Source organism: Penaeus japonicus, unplaced genomic scaffold (genome assembly GCF_977035675.1).
Source record: "Penaeus japonicus unplaced genomic scaffold, GWHDUDI00000001_assembly GWHDUDI00000035, whole genome shotgun sequence".
NCBI lineage: Eukaryota > Metazoa > Arthropoda > Malacostraca > Decapoda > Penaeidae > Penaeus > Penaeus japonicus.
The window spans coordinates 26,976,137-26,988,636 of record NW_028234437.1 but is presented as its reverse complement, the minus strand read 5'-3'; positions in this window follow the sequence as shown (position 1 = coordinate 26,988,636).

The window sequence follows — 12,500 nt, the reverse complement described above, 5'->3', positions numbered from 1 at the left end:
AAATGTAACTAATATGATTATAGTCCCTAGTGTCTATCATCAAAAGTTGAACCAGTTTATACTATTTTACCAATGGCAGTTAAGAGTTTGTTGATCTTTACCAGAGCACCAACAAGCGCTATGCTTGCAGTAATTATTTAACATATGCATCACTAATTTATGTTTTAATTAATCGATTTCACGTGTTTTTTTTCTTCATAATTCTACTAGTAAGTGGCTGTCTGAAATCTCCCCAGTTTGTGCGAACATTACTCCCATTTATTTCAAGAGAAATTTACGTTGTTGTTTTTCATTATGTTCATATATTGATACAGGCTTGCCATCATTACAAACATGATCAATGTAAAAATAGATTAAAACCACACCTTAAATCTTGATTTATGGAGGAGATAAGACGTGATGAGATGATTATCACTCCAGTTACTAGCAGTCTTACGCGCGCTCCAACCACTGGTAAGAATGATCATGGTAACTCCAAAGATGAATTTTTCATGAATACCATCACAGTCTGTTTACCATGATAACTGCTGTTACCAGTGAATTTATCATGGTAAGTGTGTTGATTAATTCGGCCCCTGGGGCTGGATTCATTAACATACGATTGTAAGGCATTTACCAGCGGTCAGTTAGCAACACGTTTACCAGCCATGGTAAAGTGGGATTTACAAAGTAATTGCTAGTCGCCTTGTAAGGGTAAATCGACTTTATCACCGTAGTTTGATAGTAACTCTGGTAGATCATTTCCGCCAATCAGCGAGCGTCTTACAAAATTCTTTAGGCTCTGTTAACCAATCCCATGACATGTAAACAAAGCCTATATGAATTAATTTCCTAGAAGGCATATTCTATTTCATGATCTTATGGATCATATATAATGTAATAGTTTTAAAAAATATACTATTTTTCTTATTTTTTTTTTATAGATTGCAGTCAAAAGAAAAAGAACAATGGTTCCACGGTATGGAGGTGTTTATTTTCCAAAAAGAAATGCCAGTTAAATGAATAAGATTATGAATAATTGTTTATAAATTAATGCAAAGACAAAAATAAACAAACAGTGAGCTGTGGTTTGCACTTTCTTCAATATAAATATAGTATGATAAAGATAAAGAAGGCAATTTATATATATATATGTATATATATATATATATATATATATACACATATGTATATGTATATATGTTGTAGACATGACATTATATATGCATTTACATGTACGTATAAATTAGATTTACATTAGTTTACCCTTAAATACCTCATTACGTTTTCTCTGCATGTTCTCGGAATGATTGGGGAGACTATTTTATCTGTTATTCTACGATTTTAATTTCTGAAGTGCAGAAAAGACTTGTTCAATTTATGATGAAATCATATTTTGTAAATCTTTTTATAGCATTTATAAAGGACACTACAACATGTAAACATGTCAGAAAACATATGTCGATATTACTTTGTTTTACGTTCGTGGGAGTAGGGAACCAGCCATGATTGTGTACGTATGTCTCATGGAGCGTACTCTCCCTGAATATTTGACCTGAAGACTTAGAGAAGTTATGGAAAATGGAAGTTAGAATGATGTTTAAATGTATTAAGAAGCAATTGAAGTAATATAAGTTTCTTTATAAGTGAAAGATGATGTGATATTAGCCAAAAGAGACTAGGAGTTTTTTGTTTGTTCGATTTCAGTTTGTACGAGTGGAGTGAGGGGAAGAGTAGAATGAAATGAGGGGATGAGTGGTATGAGAGTAGAAGTAGAAATGGGGAACAGAGAAAACACCAAAGTAGAAAGTAAAGATGCTACAGTAACAACAAGCACACCGTGTAGACCCCGTTATATGAGAGCAGTTCAAACAACCAAAGTCAACGACACCAAGACTGGCACCACGTGCTCCCCAAGAGGCCACATGAAGGATGGTCATTCTATGTTCCATCTAGACCCAATAAATCCACTCCGTAACGGAATTGGCGTAGTTTTCTTCAACCAACCATCATTGAAGGAAGACCAGATTACTTCTATCTTGTCGTGGCATGATTGTCCGCGACAATATATATATATTTATAAATGGCTTGAAATGTTTGAATTTGTCAAATCATTAATTCCATGCATTATTTTAAATGTTATTGTATGACTTTCTGCAAGTTTACCCTAGGCTGCGTGAACATTATTCTCGCATATATCCTGTGAATTTTCTTTATTTTTGTCATGTTCTTATGAAAATGAACAATTGCCATCATTCTGATCATAATAGGTGTACATGCTAAGTAAAGTGTCACCTGAAATGTCGATGTTTTACTGAGATAAAGCCTGAGGAGAGAGTCGTCGCTGTAGTTGCCAGTGGACACACCAGTGCTCCAAACACTGGTAAATTTAGCATTGTATCTACCATGGGAAGTTGTTGATAAATAACGATGCGGCCTGTTTACAATTATAATTGTAATAACCAGCGTATTTATCATGTTAAGTGCGTTAAATCCAGCCCCAGGGCGGTTATGGAATAATACCATAATACTGAAACGTCTGCGACTTTCTCAGGCGGCCGACGACAACCACACAGATGAAACCTTACATTTCTTTATTTCTCTTCTTACCAGAGAGAGTCAGGGGGGTTATACATGTTAATTATATCACAAAAAATATAATCATGGCAAAAATAAATGATCTTTTATGCATTCAAAGTCACACTTATATGGGGTTTGTTTTACATTGATTTCACTTGAATTAAGAGAAAGGATAGGATGAGTCACTGGCGTCACTGCTGCTGGTCACCGGTATCAAGCCTTATTTCAATCACTGTCTTTTCACTTTTATCAAGAGCGACACGATACTAATTTCACTTAACATGCAGGTTCACGTCCGCTTTAATTCTTCTGCCATACAAGTTCCTCAGGACACTCCACAGGACTCCTTATATTACTGTCCGAAAAGCCTGGTACTTTCGGTCCTTCCGTCCTGATCGCCATGCCCAGCGTCGCTCCCCGTCTCCTAGCGAGCTTCGAGAAACGTCCCCCCAAACAAGTGAACATCAACATGCGTATACGTAGCAATACAAAAAAGAAAGGATGATCAAACACACATGCCTATATTAGTCCTACGGTGCAATTGCACCGATTTATTGCGCTAAATTACTGTATAGGTTATGTTATTGTTGGGAAATATCCCGTCCATGCTTCCAGCGCTCTATTTAGTTTTATTTGAACATAATTGACGTATTTCAAGTGAAACTTCAATGCCATGTCATGTCACTGTGCACTACGAAATTTTGCCATTAATGAGAAAGGTTTGTGTTGGAATTATTATATTATAATATTTTTGAAGTGTTTTACTAATTAACTGTCTTACAGCTTGTGTATGTGTCAGCTGCAGCAATATGTTGTGACAGTGAGTAGTTTGTTTTGATTGTGTGATGTGACGACGTAGAAATCTGTACTACTTTCTTTTCAATATTGTCAATAAGCCATGAAATGCATGTATATATATATATATATATATATATATATATATATATATATATATATATATATATATATATATATATAAAGTAAAGATATTTGAATCTTGATTATTGTGTTACTATTTAATATTGGTATTTATTGTTGAAATAGTAAGTATATTTTAATGATTTGTGAACAAACTCTGGTTCATCTATTATTATTATACAAGTTACCTTTTGTTGTTAGGGAATGCAATGTGTATTTTAACAATCGAGTGATATAGGTGGAATCCTGCTTACATAATTTCGATAACCTCGCGTTGATGTCCCAGGGACATAAATAAATAGACTTGAATAAAGACGAGCGCGCGCACACACACACACACATAGATTGATAGATAAATAGAAAAGTAGATGTATAGATAGATATATTTAACAAATCAAGATCAATGCCGACGCTGCGAATGATAATAATAACATTCATAATAAGAATAACAATAAATGTGATAAACGAACAGATATATAGAAAAAGAGACAGAATTAACGGCTGGTATGTTTTTTTTTATTCTTAAAAAAATCAAAGGGAATGAATTAATACGTTGACACGATTGTATGCGTGATCAAAGGTTTGTTTATGAATGATTTGGACATGATTCGTGCCAATTACAAATTACTTCCCTCCATTTCGGTGTCCAGAATAACCCAATTAAGTTCTTCATGATTTGGGTCAGTTCTCATTGCGCTTCCTTCAGGGCCCACGAGGCACACCTGAAGAGGTGATTGATGTTTCTGATGCATGTGTATTAAGGAGAAGAAAAGGGGTGGGGACAAGGGGGTAGGAGCGAAGGGAAAACATTCGTTTTTAATGATACTGTATACATTACAATGGATAGGGATATCAGAAATTGGAATTGGACCAATAGTTTTATTTAAATGTGCATTTGAATGCTCTTCATACAATCTTAGATAAGAAAGAAAACAAATTTATAACCAACGGCATCGGCAGCGGACGGTGGCCGGAAAACTGGAATTGAAAAAGGTGACCTGAAGCAATAACAATGGCAGCCCGTAGACGAAAAAAAGAGAGAGGGGGGGGGGAGGTTAACGCTTAGTTACTCTGAAAACTCTGCGAACTTGTCCTCCTCTTCAGATCTCTAAAAGATACTTGGGTTGATTTATTCATTATTTTTTTTACCTTATTTTTACAGAATACGAATTACAAACTGTTAGTTGCAAATGCTAATGGATCCCTGAATGTCCAACTTTCAATCTCTCTTCCCCGAATCCTTTGCAGGTTACAGAAAATGTACGATCTTCTCAATTTTTCTTTTTTCTGTATACTGCAGGAATGAATAGGAGCTTCTAGTAATCTTACTCCCTGGTAAAAGGCTGATTAAATATGACTCTCTCCCTCTTCCTTTCCCCTCCCTCTTTCCTTCCCCCACCACTCACTCTCTCCCTCCCCCTCCTTTTCTCTCTCATTCAGTGACTCAACTCATGCAACAATGTTCTTCTGTCTACAGCAAGTAACATGAGACTAATAAGTCTTTAAACAGCATTTATAGTTTTACTTGGCATCTCTCTGTCGGTATCTATGAGAATGTAAATGACTTTGTGCTGACCTACTCCCCCTCGCTCTTAATTTCGTCGATACCAATCTATTTCCCTTCGCCGTTCTCATCCTATTATTGGAAATGTAATAAGCAGCCACAAGGACTGTACCGTGACCTCATGTATTAATAATCCTTCCCTAACACCCACTGATATTCAGCCCCGTAGTAAGGAACCTGTCGGGTGTGGGCGTCGGGGAAATGTGACGGGTGTCGGGTGTAGGGCACCCGTCTGCATGTTTACTAGTAAAATACGTGTGTCGGTGGGTTTGGTTGTCGGTGATTCCAACCTGTTCAATGAGACGTATAAATCGGACGATATTGGTAGCCTTGATCGATGTAAACAACACCTGAGAGCGCGCAATTGAAATATGGAATGGTGGGACACGATTTCTCTTAAACAGGAGACTGAGGAAAGGAGCACACACACATACACACAAAAGCAATATATATATATATATATATATATATATATATAATATATATATATATATATATATATATATATATATATATATATTATATATATATATATAAATATATATAATATATATATATATATATATATATATATATATATATATATATATATATGTATATATATATGTATATTATATATATATATATAATATTATATATATATATATATATATATATATATATATTATATATATATAATATATATATATATATATATATATATATATATATATTATATATATATATATATATATATATATATTATATATGTATATATATATATATATATAATATATATATTATATATATATATATATATATATATATATATATATAATATATATATATATATATATATATATATATATATATATAATATATATATATATATATATATATATGTATATATAATATATATATATATATATATATATATATATATATATTATATATATATATATATATATATATATATATTATATATATATATATATATATTATATATATATATATATATATATATATATATGTATGTATGTATACACACACATGTATATATATGTATGTATACCAACACACACACACACACACATATATATGTACATATATACACACACACATATTGTGATGGGTATAAGAATGTGTCCCTGCTTTTACCAGTTTGTGTAAAAGGTATATATCCCAAATACTGACACGTCCGGCGAGCAGAGATTGTTCTAATTCCCACACATAATAAATAAAGGGTGATGTGAAACACGGGAGCTAAAACATTAACAATATATTTTAACTCAAGATATATATGTAACATTATTTACAAGGGGGGCACGATATATACACGCAAGGGGGAGCTAAGCCTATCGCAAAGCTAATAATACCTGAGCTATAGTTATATCGATAACACTAAGGAAAATACAGACAATGAACAGTGTATGAATTAAGTCACCAAAGGCACTAGACACTGACTACCTGGAATCCTCGAGGAGGAGTCGAAGAAGGGGAGATCCTCTCGACTTGAAGACTAATTGAATTCTGTATGAATCTAATCATGGCCTATTTTGAAGCGATGTCCTGGGTTACTTGGAGGGGCAGCAGTGACCTTTTTCATTGGCAGAATCTTGCTCGGCTCGGCTTGTGATTGGCCGACGGAGAATGAGGGCAGGATTCAGGCCACGCCTTCCAAGCGACTCCAAATGGGCACCTAGGGTTGGTCCTGGAATTAGGAGACGTTGTATTTGAGATTAACTAGAAATATTTCATTATTAATTCTATACGAATTTTGAATCTTTATCATATTAATTAAGACCTTGATATCGCTCGTCCACGTTACCCCAAATCGTCCCGATTTGGTAAGAAAATTAAATATAACGAAAAGAGAATGCCAAAATCACCGATACTTAGCAGAGAAAACAGGAGGTCCGTGATCAGCAGAAGTCTTGAAAATATACGAAGAGATCAGGAAATGCCGTGGCAACGTCTCGATTATTGCACAAGATCACACGGTTGTGCAATCAATGCAGGCTTCGAGATGGGCTGCGCTGGTTACAGGATTGACACGTCTGGTTGACATGCCTTTCTGAATCCAACACTATCGTATCTGAAAAAACTTTATGCACGTAACTAGTGCATACGATAGTGCTAGAGGGGACTGGGTAAAGGCGTAGGAGCAAAAATTGTGCAGATGCATGTTATAAGATAATTGATAATAGTAGTTATGAATTAACTAGCTGAAAATAACATGCAGTATAAATTGAAAAGATATCAAAGTATATATATATCAAGTGCATTGCTAATTATTAACATATTATTATGTCATAATGGTTTAAAACAATAAAAAAAATATCAAGAGAGTTATGTTAAGTTATAGTATATACTCATAAATTGGTATATCCAGTAATGGTAAATATAGGACAAAAAGATACAAAAGTATGACTTGCGAATAGGCATCGGGTGATGCAGAGTCTTGCTCGTAGTGCGATGCAACCGACACGCGGCTTCGGCAATGGTCAATTGTCGGAGTAATTAGAGGAGGCTTAAACGGAGAGCAGTCCCGAATCATCAGCTGTTGCAAGTCAGGTATCTGTTTAAGATCAGACGGGAAAAGTTATTAGGAGTCCCGGGTTCCATGATGAACCCGAGAGTTGCAACAATGCAAGGAGTTGACTGCAAGGTATAGCGAAAATTAGTATTTCATATATAAGAAATAATCATATATGCAATATAACCATATGATTTGGCAATAACAAGAATTAGGAATTATTTGCTTGAGTTCATGTTATTTGCTGACAATACTTACGCAGCAGCAGACCGGATTCGTCGAGGGATAAACCGTGTGTAAAATATGTATCTGCTGTGATAATAGATGAGTATGCAAAAATGGTAAGCTAAGATGTGGTTCTTCCGTTTACTAACTGAGTCGAGTCCTTCGGGGAGTGAAGGCACGGCATATGAGCCAAGGTCAGTAGCAAATTAGAAAGAACAATGTAAATGTGTATGATGCATGTAAAAAAATAATAGCCAAATTACCAACCATATCTAATCCTTTAAATAGGCATGACCAGAAGTCAAGATCTGGGGCAAAGTGGGTAAAAAAAATATGAATATGCTTATGAAAAAAAATGATCTAACTATCAACCGAATCCAGTCCTTCAATTGATTAGAAGGCACGATATTAGTCAGATCGGATGAGACTGGAAAAATAATGTTAATGACTGCTGAAAGAAAAATAATATTATAACATTGACCTAGAGGTCGTTCCGTTGCGGAATAGGTGATTTACCTTGATTAACCATGCTATTGGTCGGTAAGATAATGCGCCAAATTGAACTCGTCCCTTGGGGAAACGCTGTCTTAGCCCGAGATCAAAGATAAATATGATGAGTTATTACTATGCTAATATATTTCAATTGCGTGGCCGAAATCGTCCTTCTGAAATAAGGTGCGGCGTAATAGCCAAGATCGGAGCAAACTGAAAGAAATACCATTAATATGTGCATAGCTAATAAAAAAAAGCGGAGTTAGCAAGCCTGGAACGTCTGATAAGTGATAAGCGCGCTGTCTCTGTTTGAGAGAAATGATTGTGACGTCAGGTTGTCAAGATCTCCGAGGCGCGTTGCACCGGAGTGCGAAAAATTAACCCGTAATTCGCGGTTTATTCAAATTTGGTACCATAGATACGCGGAATTAGGGTGTGAGATGCATATGCAATGGGCGTCATGCAATGAAGGCCCGATAAGTGAAGTACAGTGGCTGGATAAAGGCAAAATTAAGCTGAAAAGCTATAAAATATGAAATGATAAATAAACCTTTTCCTGACTGTCCTAATGAACGTTGCGTTCAGTAATATAACGATAAAACACTGGCGTTCCGATAAACAAATGAATGAATTTGAAGGTCGTTAACTCGGAAAGGCCCATGATGATAACATTAGTTAAAGTTGTCGGAGTCGACAATTGCTTAAAAGTAAAAATTATGACAATCATATCATATGATGATTAAAGTTACCTGCACTTAAACAATGAAATATGGAAGTAACAATAATCAATGATGCAATGAAAAATGCAAGGATAGTCGAACATGACTATACAATGAAATAGGAATAAAGCTAAGAAACGAACATGCATCTGTCAACATTTCTAGCTAAATGAGATGATAAATCATAATACGAAGTAATGAAACATGCTAAGATATGAAATAATTGTCATAGAGATTGTAATGAGTTAACAATCAAAAGTACATAAAGTCATAAAATTGAACAAAATTATCAAAAACATTGAATGTCGACTGTTGATAAATAAAGAATTTCACAAGACAGTATAAATTGATAATCCAATTATCGGATTACATGATGACCGTACAGTGAGGTCAGTAGTGTGACCATTGAACGATTCTCAAATGACAAAAGATGTTATGGGAGATGTAGATATATAAGTCATGCATTAGAAATATAGTAAGATAAAATAACATCGTACAAACGCAAGACGATAAATGAATGAAAAATGTAGAGAAATTATAGTTAAGACACATATATCAATCTTAATTGTCGTAAACTAATTTCTTTCGTATTCACACGGGCAATAATGACATAGGATAAGGTCACATGCAGAACGCGGTCAAAAAGTGACCGAAAGGTCACATGTGAAACTATCATCCTAATTAACGCGGTCTTGAAGTTGACCACAAGGGACAGAACGGTCGCGAGAAATTTTAACACATTGTCAAAAGTTTCATGTTCAGATTGACCAAACGGACGGGTCACGGGTCAAGTGAGGTCAGGTCATGACCTGGTCAGATGCAAAATACATTAAATAATTAAATGCATATTAAAGCAAAATAAAAGAAATGACATTACATTTTCCGTAATAAAAGAGCAAATATAATAAATGCTAACGCAAAGTGAATTACATTTATACGAATACATAGCATAAATCATATTCAAGAAAGGAAAATATGTAAATTCACAAGAAAAATAATCACACGAGATCAAATAACGAATTTGAGACATGCAATTAGCGAATATATTTTTGTTCAAAGAGATTCGACATGTTAAATTTCGCATAGAAACGAAAACTTTAGAAAATCACACATATATTAGAAATTCCACATAAGAAATTTCAAAGTAATTGCCATAAGAATATGATGTGATTTACAGTTATTTACTTAACTAACGCAGAGAAAAACAAATCATGCATTGTAAGTAGAAAAAGGTAATCGTAATTTCGCACAAGATAACGCAGAGAAATCAAAGCATAGAATGATAGAATAAGTAAACGAAACATAGTTACTCTATCGGTTTCGTATGCAAGGTTCACGTCACACCATTTTGTGATTTTTTTACGAGAATAACGTCAACGTTAAAGCGCAAACAATAGCAACGTAAGAGAAAAATAGAATTTTGTTAAATATTCGTAGCATAGTAAATATAACGAATAACATACACATCGGAAGACACATAAAATAATGATGTGAAATATTACGTTACCGAATGTTAACGAAATGTCATTTAGTGAAATTAACGAAACTACACGTAGATAAAATATCACTTATTAACAAAGTGAGAATAGATGAGAAAGCGAGGGTGGGAGGGCGGGGGATTACGGGGGTGGATTTCACCATAAACGGAGTGAAAAAAAAATGCTATTGGGGAGGGAGGGGAGGGAAACACAGGAGATACATGCAACCTTAGTTGACTAACATTCATTTGCTGAAAGGAGAGAAGTAGCATTACTGCGATTGCCGTGTTCCTCTTAGTGCTGACGCTGTTCACAATCACAAAATACACACTTAGTCAATACTACCGTGGCGATAATTGTCCCAACCGTTACCGTATGAGGCGGGATAGACAAGGGTTATTTAAGTACACGCGACCGGTTCACGACCTAAATAAAAATTTAACTTTTAACCTTAATGGAGTAAGTACTAACTATGTCACATAGTGAAAAAAATAGAACGAAGAGCCACTAGTATGCCTAAATTGTGAAAAAAAAAATAGAAACTAGGTCCTATCAATCTGTTATAAATCAAACAGAACCAAAATATTTGTAGCGAGCGGTCTACGAATACTTATAATCAAAGACGTTATTTAAAACTAATTAACGACGTGAGGTTCTTATCTTGCGTTGCCACCAGATATGTGACGAGCAAGGTATATACATCTTCTGCCACTAGTAATATGGCGAGAAAGATGAATCTCACCTCTGCCACCAGTTATGTGATGGGTATAAGAATGTCCCTGCTTCTACCAGTTTGTGTAAAAGGTATATATCCCAAATACTGACACTAATTTGTGTGATGGGCAAAACGGGTCCCGTCCCTGGCACCAGACTATGTGGCGAGCAGAGATTGTTCTAATTCCCACACATAATAAATAAAGGGTGATGTGAAACACGGTAGCTAAAACATTAACAATATATTATAACTCAAGATATATATATGTAACATTATTTACAAGGGGGGCACGATATATACACGCAAGGGGGAGCTAAGCCTATCGCAAAGCTAATAATACCTGAGCTATAGTTATATCGATAACACTAAGGAAAATACAGACAATGAACAGTGTATGAATTAAGTCACCAAAGGCACTAGACACTGACTACCTGACTATGAATCTAATCATGACCTATTTTGAAGCGTTGTCCTGGGTTACTTGGAGAGGCAGCAGTGACCTTTTTCATTGGCAGAATCTTGCCCGGCTCGGCCTGTGATTGGCCGAAGGGGAATGAGGGCAGGATTTAGGCCACGCCTTCCAAGCGACTCCAAATGGGCACCTAGGGTTGGTCCTTGAATTAGGAGACATTGTATTTGAGATTAACTAGAAATATTTCATTATTCCTTCTATACGAATTTTGAATCTTTACCATATACAATTAAGACCTTGATACATACATATATATATATATATATATATATATATATATATATATATATATATATATATACATACATATATATCTGCATATATATTATATATATATATATATATATATATATATATATATATATATATTAATATATATATATATATAATATATATATATATATATGTACATACGTATATATGTGCATATATATATATATATATATATATATATATATATATATATATATATATATATACAAATATATATATGTATATATTTATTTATATATCTATATATATATACACACCCGTATATATATATATTATATATATATATATATATATATATATATATATATATATATATATATATATATATATATATATATATATATATATATATATATATATATATATATATATATATATATATATATATATATATATATATATATATATATATATTGGTGTATATATAATATATATATATATATATATAATATATATATATATATATATATATTATATATATATATATATTATATATATATATATATATATATTATATATATATATATAATATATATATATATATATATATATATATATATATATATATAT